Source organism: Aptenodytes forsteri, unplaced genomic scaffold (assembly GCF_000699145.1).
Source record: "Aptenodytes forsteri isolate BGI_AS27 unplaced genomic scaffold, ASM69914v1 Scaffold8, whole genome shotgun sequence".
Taxonomy (NCBI): Eukaryota; Metazoa; Chordata; class Aves; order Sphenisciformes; family Spheniscidae; genus Aptenodytes; species Aptenodytes forsteri.
Window position 1 is genome coordinate 10,170,875 of NW_008796218.1, and position 15,638 is coordinate 10,186,512.

The 15,638-nt window shown below is 36.2% G+C and overlaps 1 protein-coding gene and 1 long non-coding RNA gene across 2 annotated transcripts in view; one reads left to right on the plus strand and one right to left on the minus strand.

Moving 5' to 3' along the window:
- Positions 1-15,638, minus strand: part of HIPK3 (homeodomain interacting protein kinase 3) — a 114,241-nt gene that overhangs the window by 79,693 nt on the left and 18,910 nt on the right. The gene's annotated exons all lie outside the window — the stretch shown is intronic.
- The window catches only part of LOC103906792, a 28,368-nt gene that overhangs the window by 1,459 nt on the left and 11,271 nt on the right, over positions 1-15,638 (plus strand). The window contains exons 2-3 of the long non-coding RNA XR_658035.2: positions 940-993; positions 6,386-6,602. This is a non-coding gene — a long non-coding RNA (uncharacterized LOC103906792). The remainder of the gene's footprint in view (positions 1-939; positions 994-6,385; positions 6,603-15,638) is intronic.

Below are 15,638 nucleotides of genomic sequence, written 5' to 3' on the forward strand. Positions count from 1 at the left end.
CTGATTCAATCTGTAAGTGTATTACATCCGCAAATATAAATTGGCACACATGTCACCCCAAATGCTTCAGTTCTACTGAAAAAAAAATCATCCTCCTCAGGTACTAACTAGTCTCGACATTTTTTACAGCTGTTTCTTAGGAAGTATTTCTAGCAATTTTCTTATTTTTATTTTTCACCATGCAACTTCTTATATTTTGATAGCCCAAATGATCCAAATATGGTTGTAAACTTGGATGATACTGATCCTCTAAAAATAGACAAAATTATGAATCCAATGCTCCACTGACACATTTGCACAATTTTCATCAACTTTCAGAAACCAATTTTAATTTAGGTTTAGAAAAGAAGGGGGTGATTTTGGGGTGATTAACCTCTCCCGTTATACTGGTCTCTCTCTGGAGTTTTGAGTTGGTCACGTTTGCTAAATAACAGAGCCTCCCAAAACATCTCACCACTGTCAGTTTTGTCCTCATGTTCCAGTTTTTGTTAATTAGATCAAGCTAGACTTCCACTCAGCCTGCAATGGGAGTATCATCAGCGTGTAATCAAACTCTCAAATGTCTTCGAAACTCCTTCAGTTGCTTTTGTGGAGCACAGCATCTCTTTTAAAGGCTTCCTTGTGCTCAGTGCAAATTTCATCATACTTAGGACTAAAGGGCCCCAACGACATGAAAGGCCCAGCTAGTGCCATTGCAAGCTGAAGCGCTGAATCTCCTCCTTCAGTCAACTACTCGTAAGGTTTACTTTGGCCACAGAAGAGTTTTTAACTACCCACAATATGCAGTAAGTCTACATAGGATGTATCGGCGAGTTTTAAACACTCTGGTGAACATTTCTCTCAGAGGTTAAATACAACTGCATCTGAGAAGCCCTCACATGACTTTTTTGTCATCTGAAAAACAGTAAACACTTCCTTGTCCTAATTTTCTCTTGGCAGGTATATTTGTGCTGGTAGGCGACTGAGGGGTTAATGCAGAAACGCGTTACACCTGTAAGTAACATGGACTACTGATACCATTTGGAGGGGAGTGTTTTGTTTCAGAGTACTTAAGTAACTCAGTGGAAGGAGGCCCGTGTCATTTAGATTCATTTATAAACTTCAGCATTGAAACACACACCTCCATAGGCTCTTTGTTCCTCCTTGTTTCTATACCTTTGCAGAGGATAAGCAGTAGTTAGGTGTGAGTGCTCAGAGTGGAGAGAAGAAACAGAAGTTCCAGAAGAAGGTATTTCCAATAGATGCAATCTATCATGCAGCAAAAAGAGATGATCTGAGGACAAACGCAGGCTAGAAGCTTTTGGCAGCACACCTACCAATGACATTTTGTGCTATTTTAGTTATCAAAATCCCAAGCGTAGACACAGGCAGAAAATGCTTTGGCTAGAACAACTTGTTTTACTCATCAAACTGCTATAACCTGTATCATCAAAACACTTTTTATGGCCAGTATGGGTTGTTTATATCAGCTTATGAGTTGTTTATTTCAGCTGGACTCTTAATTCTTAAACGAACTTGAGTCCTGAACAAGGCTGTGCTATTAGAGCTGCCCAGAGGAGCAAAACCACAAAGATAAGGATGGGAAAAGGCAAGACCATAGGGCTGTAATTCCATCCACCAGGCCCTTCGCTCAGTCACTAGTAACATAGGGTGCAATTGCGTGAAACAGCAAGCCACACTCAAAGTTCATCACTGTGAAAAGGGAGAGAACTGGTCTCTCACAAATTTCTTGATCTGCTTTCCACACATCCAGTTAAATTCTCCCGGTGATAACTCTCCATTGCTGGCATTGAACCTCCCATTTAGCAGATTCAACACGCCCAGCAAAAAAGGGTTTTCCCGAGTGAGTTGAATCAGCTCAGGAAAACACTCAATGAATGTCAGAACTAACACAAAGAGGAAGGCAGGGTTTTTCCTTGTCAGCTGGCAGGTAGAGCTGCACAGACTTCAATTTAGTTTTCTGGGTAGAAATTATGAAATCCAAACAACCCAGAGGCGTGCTGGTTGGCAACGCGTTGTTGTGACCACTGAAGGTATCCAGGCTGTAGTCACCTAACCTGAAGAGTACCTGCAGCAAGTACAGATCAACACAAGGAGGGTGGAATAGGGGAAGGTTCCACTTCAATTTTCCTTTTTTTTTTTTTTTTTTAAAAACTTTCAGGCCATAGTCTTTAGTCTTTCCAACAGCATTTAGCAATACCTGTTAAGCAGGGAATTAATTCATGGTAGGGTTTCAAATTACAGTATTACTTTACTGTTTTTCACATTGTCTGAAATATTTTATGTTTACAATATTTATCCTCCAAAAACAGAGATAAGACTAGACAAAGTTAACTACTTTTTTATCCTTGCAATTCCTTATCTAAAGTTTTTTTTTTAACTGATGTAACTGTCACCGAAGTATGACTTGTATTATGAGAAACAAGCATTCAATGTGATGCATTTGGATTAAAATTTTTCAAGATCCACATTCCTGCTGAAACCTGTAAAGGGATCAGAGTTAAACTGATAAAAAGTACTTTTTTAAAACATAAAAATTAAAATTTACGTATTCCACTGATTACCATCATCTTTGAAATAAACAGTTCAAAGTTCCCCAGATCCCCTCCCCATAGATTTGTTTGCTAGACATATCCAAAATCCAACCTTCTGTTGCTGGGCGTAAATGGAAAGTGACCTTCCAATTTAAAGCAAACATACACTTTGCTCTTTTTGCAACAACTGGAAGGTCAGTTGAAAAGCACTGTATTTCCTCAATTAAAAAACTCACACAGGTTTCTCTATGCAGCTTACATTATTTAAGTCATTTGCAAATATAAGCACGGATATTCAAACACAAATTTCAGCTTTTATTTCCACTTCATTTTTTTTTTGCATCAAAATACTACTTTCTTTACTCAAACAGCTTTAATACAGGACTAAAAAAAAGGCGGGAGGGGGGCATTTTGTTTATTGCTTGCTGTTTAAATTGCAAGTTAAACAGCCTGGCTCCTCCGTAAGATTTAAAAGCTGCAAAGGACAGAACACACCTTCTATGGGCTAGTGGTGATTTCTGGGGCTTTGTGCAAGGCGCATGCTTGTGCCGATGTTTATTTCCTGAAGACATCACCGTTCTTGCGGATCTCCTAAGGCACGCATGAGAAGCGATCCACTTCTGTGGCTCTTCCAAAGAAGAAAACCAGACTGAAAACGTTCTTCCGCTTCCCTGTCTTTCTGCTTGTTTCTTCCTCAGCCCATAAAACCCAATTCTGAAGAACCTCGCACACCATCCTGACATTGCTATTTCAAATTCTACCAAGTGTTAATGGTAACTCATAAGAAATTAATTTGTCTTGCGTACAAAGACAATGACAGGGTGAATAAAATGGTAAGTCTTAGGAAAGGTAGAAGGAATCTTTAAATTTTTTTTGGTTATCATGTAGATAAAAGCTGGCTGACTTGAGATGAACTGCCTCTTCTCGCTTTGTAATGAATGCTTTCCTTAAGAAAAATAATGAACAGACAATTTTGTGCAAGGACTTACAGCTTTCCAAAAAAATTGTAAGCGCTCACCAAAGAAAAAAAAACAGCCTTGAAGAATTGTTAGGTTATGTTTCTTCATTGAAAAGTTAAAACAAACTGCAGGAAACCTCTGATGTTTCCTCCGATGCAACCCAATAGAAGCAGATTTGAAGAATTGGTGCTGAGGACCTGCTATCCACACTAAATGTATACTAACATCCACTGATGGTTGGACCACATCTTCTGGTTTAGTTTCACCCAACAAGAACAAAGTTTGCTCATTCCAAGGTTACTCTGCCATGCAAGCAAAGCAGGGTAAACTACGATTCACAAGAGGATCTCTTCAGAAATGCACACCTCATCCAAACTAAAACACTAATCCCCTTATTTTTCACATCACAGAAAGGCGGTATGACTATGCTATAGAAGAGTGACATTTATGTATCAAGCAGCAGAAAAAACATAGAAATGGGAAAATATCAAGGGTTTATCCTGAAATTACATAAATAATTGTTACTTCAATTTAGGATTTGCAGAAGTGTTGGTGGGGTTTTTTTTTAAATAATTGTTTGTTTTCAACCTTATTGTTCTTTTAAGTGCCACAGTTGTTGAAACAACCAACTGGGACAACTATATTTAAAAAAAATGGCACCCTGGCAACTGTCACAGATTATTTTGTTCAGGGATACTATGAAATGCTTATTTCTCTGCTTGTGCTCATATTACATCAATAGGTGTAGATTTGACAGATGCTTCATCACTGTGTCTTAAACTATGCTTAAGTTCTTGTTCATATTTACAGAGGACCATAAAGAGTTATAGTAATGCAATATTCTACAGGGTAGTTTAAATGTCTTTACTGGATCGTGTAAATGATAATATATCATGGTATTGTATTTTTCAGTCTATATTTTAATTTTCAGTCTGTTTTTCCTCTTTGTAAGAGCCACAGAAATAGATCATTCCTCATGCATACACCTTTGGAAATCCACAAGGAAAGGGTATATCTTCATGAAATGTGTCATGATAATATAAATTTTTAGTTTGACACTATAAATTTTCTTGCAAGAGTCTTTCTAACAAGCTATTTTCATGTAGTTATTAGCCTTTGTGGTGTCTGAGTGTCTTTCACATACGTATATTTAATATTCACATTTTTCTTCTCTCTCTCCAGCAGGAAAATAATTTGAAGTGATTGTTAGGATTAACAAGTGTTAAATGTGTACAAAAATCCGGTAGGTTTCTATTTTTCAGGCACTTGGCAAGGACAAATATAATATTTTACAATATCAGAGCACTACACAACAAAACTGTGAGAATCTAAAATATAATCTGAGAAAGATAACATCCAAGGCAATAAACAAAAAATAAGAATTATAATACAGAATCACACTGACAGATGTAAAAAAAAAAAAAAAGAAAATGCAGCTTTAAAATTGCTGGCATTAAAAGCTGCACTTCATTTTGGAGCCAAGAAGTAAAAATAATCCATTACCAAATTAATGATATCAAAACATTGGAAAAAAGTATTCTTACTTTAACATAAAAAGTTAGAAACACATTGAAACACACTTTTTCTATGGAGGAGAAAAATGACTTTTTAAAATAAACTTATTTCAAACTAAAATTCCAATGATATAATGCTAATTTGTAAAATCTTTAATAAAATATTTAATAGAAAATATTGTACTTTTTACTGTTGTTTTGAAATGAGCATCATTTCTGCACCCGACACTTGAGAATATTCATAGGGTACCATCTACTAATATTACCAACTGTTTCAATTTTACAGTTTAGTAGTCACTTCTTTTTTTAGTGACTGATACATTGCAATATCAAGGGTTGCAGACAGATGAACACCACAAATGTTCCAGCTGACTTCACTTTCCAAAATGCATCATTCCTACAAATAAACGTCATTAAACAGAAGCAGGCAGTCAGATTACAGAATTAAAACATAATCCTGCATTACTCAAGTGAGTAGTTGCTTATTAGCAGGTCTACTGACTCCAGGAAAACTATTTGCTTGAATAAAGATTTCTGGGGTTGTGCTTTTGGGACACAGTCCAAAGCCTTTTAAAGTAAATAGTCTGGTTAACTGACTCCTAGTTTAGGCTGATGTTTTGTTGTGGCAAAGAGAAGTAGTTTTATCTCAACGTAGAATATATCAGTCTTCCCCACAAACCACAGCAGACAGGAGTGAAGCCTAGTTTAACTCTGGCAGGCGCTGAATTGCATCCAAGCCTATTTTAGAATTAAATGGAAGACCTTGTTACCTGGGTCCCTCCAACCTCATCATGAAAGCACTTGAGGACAAAGGCAGGGCTTTGCTATCAGCAGCTAGAGTCCAACCACGTTAAAAACAAAAAACAAACCAAACAAAAAACCCCTTTTGTTGCACTGGTGTAAGGTCTTGTTACTAATCCGTCTGTGGCACAAATCCTTTCTGAGAAGCAGTTTTACCCAAGTCAATTTGCACATGGCTTGCAAATGTTCACCTACACCCTCCCTTAAGATAGTTTAATACATCAGGAACTTATCCATATGTTTTCCTACTTTTTAAAAGCAGAGATCTTAAAGTCTTCCTTATTTTCCCCCATGAGACATCATTAATGAAAGACCAGTTAAAAATATCTTCTAAAGATTTAAATTACCACATTAGAGACTCTCCTCCTAGAATGAATAACAGAAAAGGCACGTTTTAATTACGTGAGCTATGAAACCAGATCAAACCATTATGAGGAAAAAACCATTTCCTTCTTTAGCAAAGAAATATTTTCCTATAAATGTATTTATTCTGAGATACAAATATTCTAATGAAATTTTTCCAAATGTTAAAAAACTAACTTGTGCTTATTTTTCTTATTTTTCTGTTCCAAACCAGTGACAGTGCAAATCTGTTCCAAAAGAAAACGTGATGTTCAGCGGTAGTTTAATGAATTGTTTTGACCAAGTGAAATACACCATGTCTACTCCTAGTAATGAGACACTTGGCAGAAAGTATCACATCACACGAACAATAGCAGCAGACCGTCATTATGGTCCACAAAATGCTGTAACCTCTGAGCAATCTCTCTTCAAACAATGGAGGGGACGATAAGGTAACATTTCTACTTAGCTAACTGCATGTGCAGTCGGTGGTAGCGGTGCTTTAGCTTGTAACCTTTTAAGTTTATAAGCATTTTAATCATAGGAAAAGGTTTATAAATATTTTCATTTGCCTTTTTTTTTTAAACATACTGTTTTTAGTAAGACTTAAAGTTCATGTTGTTTTCTGACTTAAGATTACAGAGACTTTTGATTAAACAGCAAATGTTTTAGTGTAAAATACACTAAAATATCATCACAGCATCAGTTTTTGAAGATGACATGTCTACCCGTGTAACATTTTAATTAGATTTGGGGTGAAGGCAGACAGGAAATCAGTTTGGTTTTCTGGCTTTATCTTTTGATAGAATTACCACTCTCTGTTATTGGAACAGAGAGTACCACCCTACACATATATGATCTGATGTTTAAAAGAAGGTGGCAGAGCAGAAGTGGAAAGCAAAATGGCAAATCTGTATCTATAAATAAAAACATGGTCATAGACATCATGTCACGCTCAACACTAAAATGAACGGCGATGAGATACAACAGGTGAGAAAATGAAGGGACAGAGACGACTGCGAAGCATCAAACATTATTGCTACACCAAAAAGACTGAGCCTTGCTAGATCACAATGAGATTTTACTGAATGTGTACATGCAAAAGTTTTAACATCTTCAGAGTTTTGCAACAACAATGAAATGATCTTGCCGTAGCTTCTCTTGGAGGGGATCACAAGTAATGGAAGAATTGCCATCAGGACAGAGAGGCACAAGAAAAGGCCCACAGCATCAGTCTCGGATGCTATTTAAAACAGACTGAAGGTCTCAAGAAAACAGAAAATTGGAGAGCCTTTTACAAATATGTTATTTTTGTCAACACTGTACTTATGACTTAGAAAACACAATTTCTACCGTTCTAGTATGTGCACTGAACCTCAAGACCATTTTCAGTTTGTTTGTTTTTGTTTTTGTTTTTTTTTTTAAATACAAACTGCATCTCTCTTAGAATAAGATAATGAACTGGCAGGTGTTATATAAATAGTACATCTGCCAGGGATTAAAGTACTTCCATTCATACATCTTACGCCATGTTTTAAAAAGGAAAAGGTGTACAGCTATTCTAGACAAATACAATTTAATAAGTGTAAATTAATTTATCCTTTTCCTACTTCAATGACAAAAAGCACCTTTGTAGACTTAATTATTTTTCTATATGCATTTTATAAAATAATTCAAAAATAAAAAATACAAATCAGAGTAGCCAGATCTTATTAAAAATGTGCTACTCAATTGAATTTATTATTCAATTTCATAAATGTTAAACATTGTAATCTGTAGTTCTTATTCAGAATAATACCTCAAAATGTGTTAAGAGTGCATCCTGTGAGGAAATTTATCACCTATCACTCACGTTTCACAAAAATACCTACAAGCAGCTTAAGGTCATAGCTAAAAGAGCAAGTGTTAGGGCACAGACTGAAATACCCCAAAATTAACACATGAAAAAGAGCAGAAAAGAGCACTACTTAATCAACAGGTATGGACTTTTCAACCAACCTGTCTATATAGCAAAAGCAATGCCATTTAATTCATTGAACGTGTTTTAAGGTATTTATTTTTGAGCTGTAAGTAGTTAGTGTACACGTGTATAGCCAGTTTTAGATCTGTTTTTATTCACTTGTTCATTATTCTTAAGCAGAGATTACAAAACAGGGAAAGGACATGCACAGGTCTTGGGAAGTGGCGTCCCAGACTGTGGAAGTGGAGTCATTACTTGGAGTGAAATCCTGCAGGTTTCCCCACATGACAGAGGTCCCAGGCAGAGGGAAGGTCTGTGTTCAGCACAGTCTCCACGGCAACAGTGGTGGGCATTGCACACAGGGTACCACATCCTTCACTACAGTCAACATGCAAAAAAGCAGCCCTGTTGTTAGTTTTGCTCTCCTCCCTACACCTCGTAGAGCTTCCTTTCATACCTGGTTTTCCTCTTTGTAGTTGTTAATCACACAATATGATTATTATCACCACCAGCACTGTTAGCCATTAATCATAATATATTCAGGAACAGGCCAGGGGGATCAGCAGCATCAGGGCTGGGCATAAACTTTCTAACATCTGATTGTAGAAAGAAAGCTAAGGGTCAGTTATGCACAAGACAAGCAATGCTGGCTAAATGAATTCCTGGTGCAAATGCATTATGGTCAGTAAAATTATTTCTAGGATGAGTATGGCTCTGGATGCTTATTGATTACTGAAGCAGATTTGCACACTGAATATTTATTTATCAAGTTTTTTACGTATACAGCTATTAACATCAATGCTGGAATAACAGTAAAAGTTCCATTTTCATTCAAATATTTTCTGGTGCTTTGTGTGTTATAACTACTACATAAAACTCAATCAAAATCACATAATGCTTAAATTAAATTACTAACTAACAGGAGTTAGTGGAAATACACAGAATATTAGTATTAATTTTAAGAGACATCGAGACAGTAATATTAGCAGAGTAGCCCAAATTATGGACCAGAATTTCATGGTCAGGAGTCACGTAAAATACGAAACAAAATGATCGCTTCTGAATTAAATCTTACAGATCTTGCTATTTAAGTATCAGACAAAGGACAACAGATGGATTCAGATAGAAAAAGGGGGTCTACAAGGAAAAAGGAGACAACGTTGGCCAGCACTATAGGCAGAGCCATATCAGTGCACCAGCTGCCCGCCTGCCTCAGGAGTCCTTATTTCCTGAAGGAAGAAATTTTGCCAGTGTTACTGATTATTGTAGGGCCGCTAACATTTTCCCTCTCCTGAAAGACAAAAATGCATATACCATGTAAAGCCCAAGAAATATAACCACCAGTCTCACTGAAATCTTCAAGAAGTACATCACTGACATGGGTGGGATCAAGATTTTACTCTGATATTTTCCCATTTCTTCAAGTGCTAATTACACGCGTATCAACGTACCCTCAAAAGCCAGTACTTGGAGATCAAAATTACCGAGAAGAGTAAAAAAACCCAAAACAAACAGGAAAACCCCCCAAAAAACCCAACCAAAACCACCAATCACAAAACCCCAAACTGGATTGTTAGTGTGGTTCCATTCATAATTACATGCCATATAAATATGGAAATCAGCTTTTTATAGTCTGGCATGATGACAGCTATTTACTTGTGAATTTAAAAGCAGTATAAATATTTTTGTTTTAACACATGAAATGTAACTATCAGTCATCAAACATTCTTTACCATTTAAATGCACTTCTTTAGCAGATGCAAATTCATGTATTATACTAGAAACTAATAACTATTTCACAGCAGGGTATGAGTAGCTCTTCATTTTTTATTAAATAGTTGTATCTGTTACATGTGTGAAAGATTGCTTTAGCTGCTTATATAAGGCTTTTAAGCCAGAATAGCATACCACTCAGAAGATGATACTGAAAAGCACTAGTTTAATTCAATAATTACTTCTTTAACTTTCTCATGTTTCAATTCCATGCTCAAAATATTATCTTTAATTAAAACTACAATAGGAAATTGCTTAGTTATCTAGTTCTTTAACAGTGTACTTCTTAGTATAAGGCACTTAAAACTAATTTAATCACTGTCTGTAGCCTTTGCACTAAGTGGCACTTAAAAATCAGCTGGTTAACTCATGTCCCTTAACTGATTTGTTTTATATACCTAAGAAAAAAAATCAGCTCCTAGCTGTATTTCTGATCAGTGATGGGAATATCTTGATTGCAGCAATCTGGTCATTTATCCTTTTCCCCTTTCATTTCAGTAAGCGTATCTTTCAACGGTAGCCTCAGAAACGCCTTCTGGTCTAGCAGACTCAGTTCTGTCACTTCTGTCACATCAGTTGCATTTACATTATTTACAATGATTTTATATTGCCTTTTGTACCTTATTAACCTCACTAAGTGACTGTGGAATCAAAGTTACTCATCGAAGTTACTCATTAAAACATCTTTAGCAAAGCTCCTTTCTAAATAATACTTTTTATTTAGTTTCTTTTCAGAGTATAATTTTTAAAGCTTGACATTTATTAGACAAACAATAATGAAGTTGTGAGGCTTCCAAAGTGATGTATTTGAGACCTCTTTCTAACCTTTTAATTTAAATCTTAATTTGGAATTAGTTTAACATGAGAAAGTGAAATCTATTTTTCACTCTAACCCTAAGCCAATATTAGTTCAGAGAATTATTTTATCTGAGCTAGAGAGCATATATTTTACCATTAAAAGTAATCTGTGGCAGGGAATGTATTTAATGCTGCCTAAAATAATTAATTTCAGCCCAAAGAAAACTCACATCATCTTATTTCCACAAACCACAATGAGAAGTCCACTTTTTTTTTTTCCAGACACCTTAGAATAATTTTGTCTCTCTGTAGTCCTTCTCTGTATACTGGTCTTGCTTAGATGATGCTAATGGGTACCTGGAAATGAGGTAGTTAACACATCCCCTAAAAGGTTTGCTTTAGACATCTGTAGAAAGATTCTTCTACCTAAGACACATCAAGACAGCCCTCAGAAGTGATTGAGCTGAAGTATATTGGGACAAAAAAACATGATTTAATGCAACAGTTTGATTACATTGCAGTATGTTGACATTATTTATTACAAATACCTACAAAATCACTACACTTTCATGAATCCTTCCCATTTAGTTGAATCAGTCTTTCTTAGTAGAAAACCAGGCTTAATCAGTATTTCCCAAAAAAGAATGGTAAATATTGCAAAACTTGCTGAACCTAATCTAGGTGCTAATCAAAATAAAAACTCTCCTAATACTTTATTCTGTGAGATAACCTTTCAAATATAATCCCATCCCTGGCATTGGGAATGTTCAAGTATTGCAAATTGTGTGGTTTGGTTTATGGTTTTGTTTCAAAAAACAACAAACAAAAAAGCTGTTCCCTCTTCCATTGACAGTCACTCCCCTATTATTGAAGCTCTTGAAATGAGTTTGTCTCACGAAGCCAACTGGTACATCCCATCCCACAGCAGGGAGTGCTGACTCACAATGCCTCAATACCAGTTTCTGACCAAGCAGTGGCTCAGGAAATCTGTGGCTTCTGCCAATCAAGTATTCATCATGTTGCTCAATTATCTGAAATGCTTCCTAGCAGGCTGGAAATGACACCCACCAACAGTGGATGTGGGGAGCTGCACCCCACCATCATCTAAAAGACAAGACAGAAAGGGAAGATACTCATGGCCGAGAACTTAAGCTCGTCTTTCTCTTCCTAGCAGCAAGCTGGTGGGTAGTAGTTGTACCACTTTGCCAAAGACTTTTCAATGTTTTTCAAACTGTCCCCTTCAGTCATGGAATGAGAGGCATATGATGACAGATTTTGCCGTCACCTGCAGAATTTCCTCTCACTGATGTCATTTCAATGCAGAGCTAAACCACCCATGGATGTGTCCACAGTAGCTGTGGTGTTGCTTTATGTCCCTAACAGTCCAGCAACACGGCAGGACTGAAAACCAGCCAAGGAATCAAAGAGAAACAATGGAAAAACCATGCCATTTTTTCCCCCCCATAGAAAGCTTTATAGTAAATTTACTTTCCAGCTAAGGGAAATCATAGTGCTTTGAAGTAGTCTATCGGTAAGTACAAAATCAGATGTACTATCAGCAAAGTTTTGATCTTCTTTGAATGAGACGATATTAAACTTTACAGTTAGCTCAGCCAACACTGTAGAAATTTAACATTGTTAAATTTAATTACATTTAATCATTTTCTATCCTATATGAAGAACACACTTCTCCTGGGCTGCATGATTATTTTTCCATTTCTAGAGCACTCCCTCCCACACACTCAAAGGTTAAGACCCTTCCCTTTTTCCTCACGTGCCATAATTCTGATTGACTCCGGGAACTGAGGATTCTACAATGCAGTTTTGTGCCACTGCCATCACAGCCTCCAGCACAGAGGTGGGCCAGGGCACACGCTGTACTCCAAGCCTGCGTAGCTGCTGGAATGGTCCCCGAGGGGGTTGATCAGACAGAAGCAAACTGGAATAGTTCTCATCTTTCACAGACACTAACCCAGCTCCTGCTTTAGCTTTAGGAATGGGAAGGCTGTAAAGGTACCATTTAATCATCTGCATTCCCCACTTTTCCCTTCCAACTAGCATTCTGGTTTGTCTTTTCCTGCAGGTTTTAGAAACAACTACAATATTCAATTGATTTTCTATTAAAGGACATTGTATTCTCAGAGTTAAATTTCTATTATAATTAAGTTTCATTTTGGTTTGGTCTCGGGACATGACAGCGGCTAACCCAATTCACTTTTATAGATCATATTAGATGAATCATAGATGAAAATGATAAGTTTCCTAGGTCATTCAAGGTGAAATAGAATTTCAGATGTAATACCTTCTTATAGAAGAAACAATACTTAGATGACTATTGAACAAATATTTGCAATAAATTCTAACTAACAAATTGCACTGCAGAAGGAGTAGTGAAAACAGAGACACTGTTCTTCCAGATTTTGTGCTACATGTATCATATCAAATATGAAGCCTTGCCCTGACATGTACAAAGCATTGTATAACAGTATGAAATCCCAGCACTGATGAAACTCTGATTACCGCCCACTGAAATGCCTAATTCCTCCCATGCCTTTTTGCATATTTTTCCCCCCCTAGTTGGCCGAGCCATCTAGCTATAGTCCTGAAGTATCTGTTGGTTAGTTTCTATGTGTCTTGAACGGGTAAGAATTTTTATTTCTGGTAAGAATTTTTATTTCTCCTCTGTTTTTTCCTTTCTTATTCCTGAAGAATGGCATATTCTCTAATTAAAAAAAAAGTTTGAGACAGAGTGTGAGATAAGGAACACTAATTAGTGAAACGCCTTCAACATATGTACTTTAAATTTTTCAATTTTACGCTGTACATTATAAAAAAAAATCTAGAGTAGATCAACTAAGTTATTTTGTACTGATGGTACTACAAAAACTCATTTTACAGAAATAAAATCACAGTTTCGCAATGTAATTAAAAAGAAAAAAAAGAAGGTTGGCCAGAAATATCAACAACATATGCTTTTTATGAAGAGCATACTGCAGGAACCATCTCATCTCCATGAATAAGCATTTACTCATCCTTGTTAGCAGATATATATGCCTACTTGTCCTGTAACTTAACATTGAAGGCCAAATTAAAAAGATGTAATACATTATTTGCTGAACAAAAACAGAAATTATCCATATAAAAAGTTTATTATTAAAAAGACTCTTAAGAGAATGCCAACATTGATTTGAATTGACTCCAGGTGTTACTCTGCTTATTATTTGGAAGGTTGTAAGTTAATTCAGTGGCACTTGGACACAGAAAAGGTATGATGCAAAACTGAAACCAGAGTAATAAACTTTGAAAGAAAGACGACATTAATAGGAGCAACCAATGACAAAATAAACTGTAGATCTAAGCAATGGCTAATCAAACCTAAGAGGATTTACCCAATTAATCCTGTGTTGCACAGCTATCCAGATTGCTTTTCCGTGCAATCCATATTGTAACTACTCACCACTTACTCTTAGCTTTCTAGAAACAAGTGACATATCACATAACAAGCTAAACAGTATTAACTATTTTTGAACTGGTTTACTGTACTACTGTGTAAGCAGTTGGCTAATACACTGTAAAAATAGTTCCAGAGCTCCAAACTGTTTGGAATGTTTCTTTTTTAAATCACAAACCAAATGGTAACAGTAAATATTAATTATTTGGAGAGCAGCATTTGCCTTTCGAAGGGAACCTCTTTTTTAAAAGAAATTGTGGAAAAAGAACTTTATCTGCATACTTCATGTTTGGGTTTGAGTTCATCAAAGAAAACGTACAGGCTAACAAGAAGTGTATTGTCAAAGAAACCCAAATGGTTACGTTTAAAGGCTGCTCTAACTGATAAATTTAAAATATCTGACAAAGAAGCTTCAGAATGTGGCAGGTGTGTGTCATGTATAGTTTTACTGTCTCTAAGTAGCAAACATATGAAGAGATTAAAAAAAATAGATTAAGTGTTTTATAAGCTACTGCTAGCCTACACTAGCCAGCTGAAGGCTTTAAATAATTTAATCCCTTCAGCAACTGCCAGTCCCAACTGCAATACTGAAACAAGGTCTGAATTCAGTTTGAAACCCAACAGGTGCAGACTAATACTGCTTCCTTAATTCAGCTACTGATCTATGTTTACGCTTGTAGAGGACAGCATATTCTTAAATTCACCATGGCATTAATTAAATTAGTCTAAGTGCCTCTTGTTTTATCCCATCTTCTACTATCAAATTTACCTCAGACAGTACTCTGTTTCTTTCCCCTCCCCTCTAGAAATGTTCTTCATGCCAGATGGAAGACAAACGAGTTCTCAAAAAGCTTTTAAAATAGATTTTTCTTTATAAAGAACTTATATAAAAAAACCAAAATAAACCACCAGAGAATCTGAACAATATAAAACATTTAATACTGATTTTATTAGCTTGAATTTTAATATTTGGAAGTGGAAGGAGGTATATAAAGTTAATGGCAAGCAAAGTTTCTAATGGCATATCACCACTTGTACTCGGTCTTTTCTTTGGATAATCCAGGCAATTTAAGTTGCACCTGATACAAATAAGGTATTTCTCATTTTTATATGCTAATTATTTTTACCAACATTTGCTAGTAGCACAAACTAATGCATATTGCCAAAAGTAGTAATTCACCAGGAAAAAAGTCAAAGTAAAAAAGCAGCACTACTATGAAGCTTCTACCAACAGTAAGAGAGATGGGGTTTTTCCCCCCTTCTCTTTCAAATCAGGGACAGTTTAACAAAGCACAGGGAAATGCTGCTTAGTATCCTACTTCCCACAGAAGTTTAAAGGCTAACCTATATTTTTCTCCAATCACAGGACGAGAGAAGAAGAAACTTCCCACCACCTTACTTCTTTCACTGCCAACAGAGCTGGAAGATGAGACAATTCAAGGCATGACTTCCTTTCCCTTTCTTGCAGCCTGGGGCGTGCTCATACTTGGGATGCACACAGAGAGT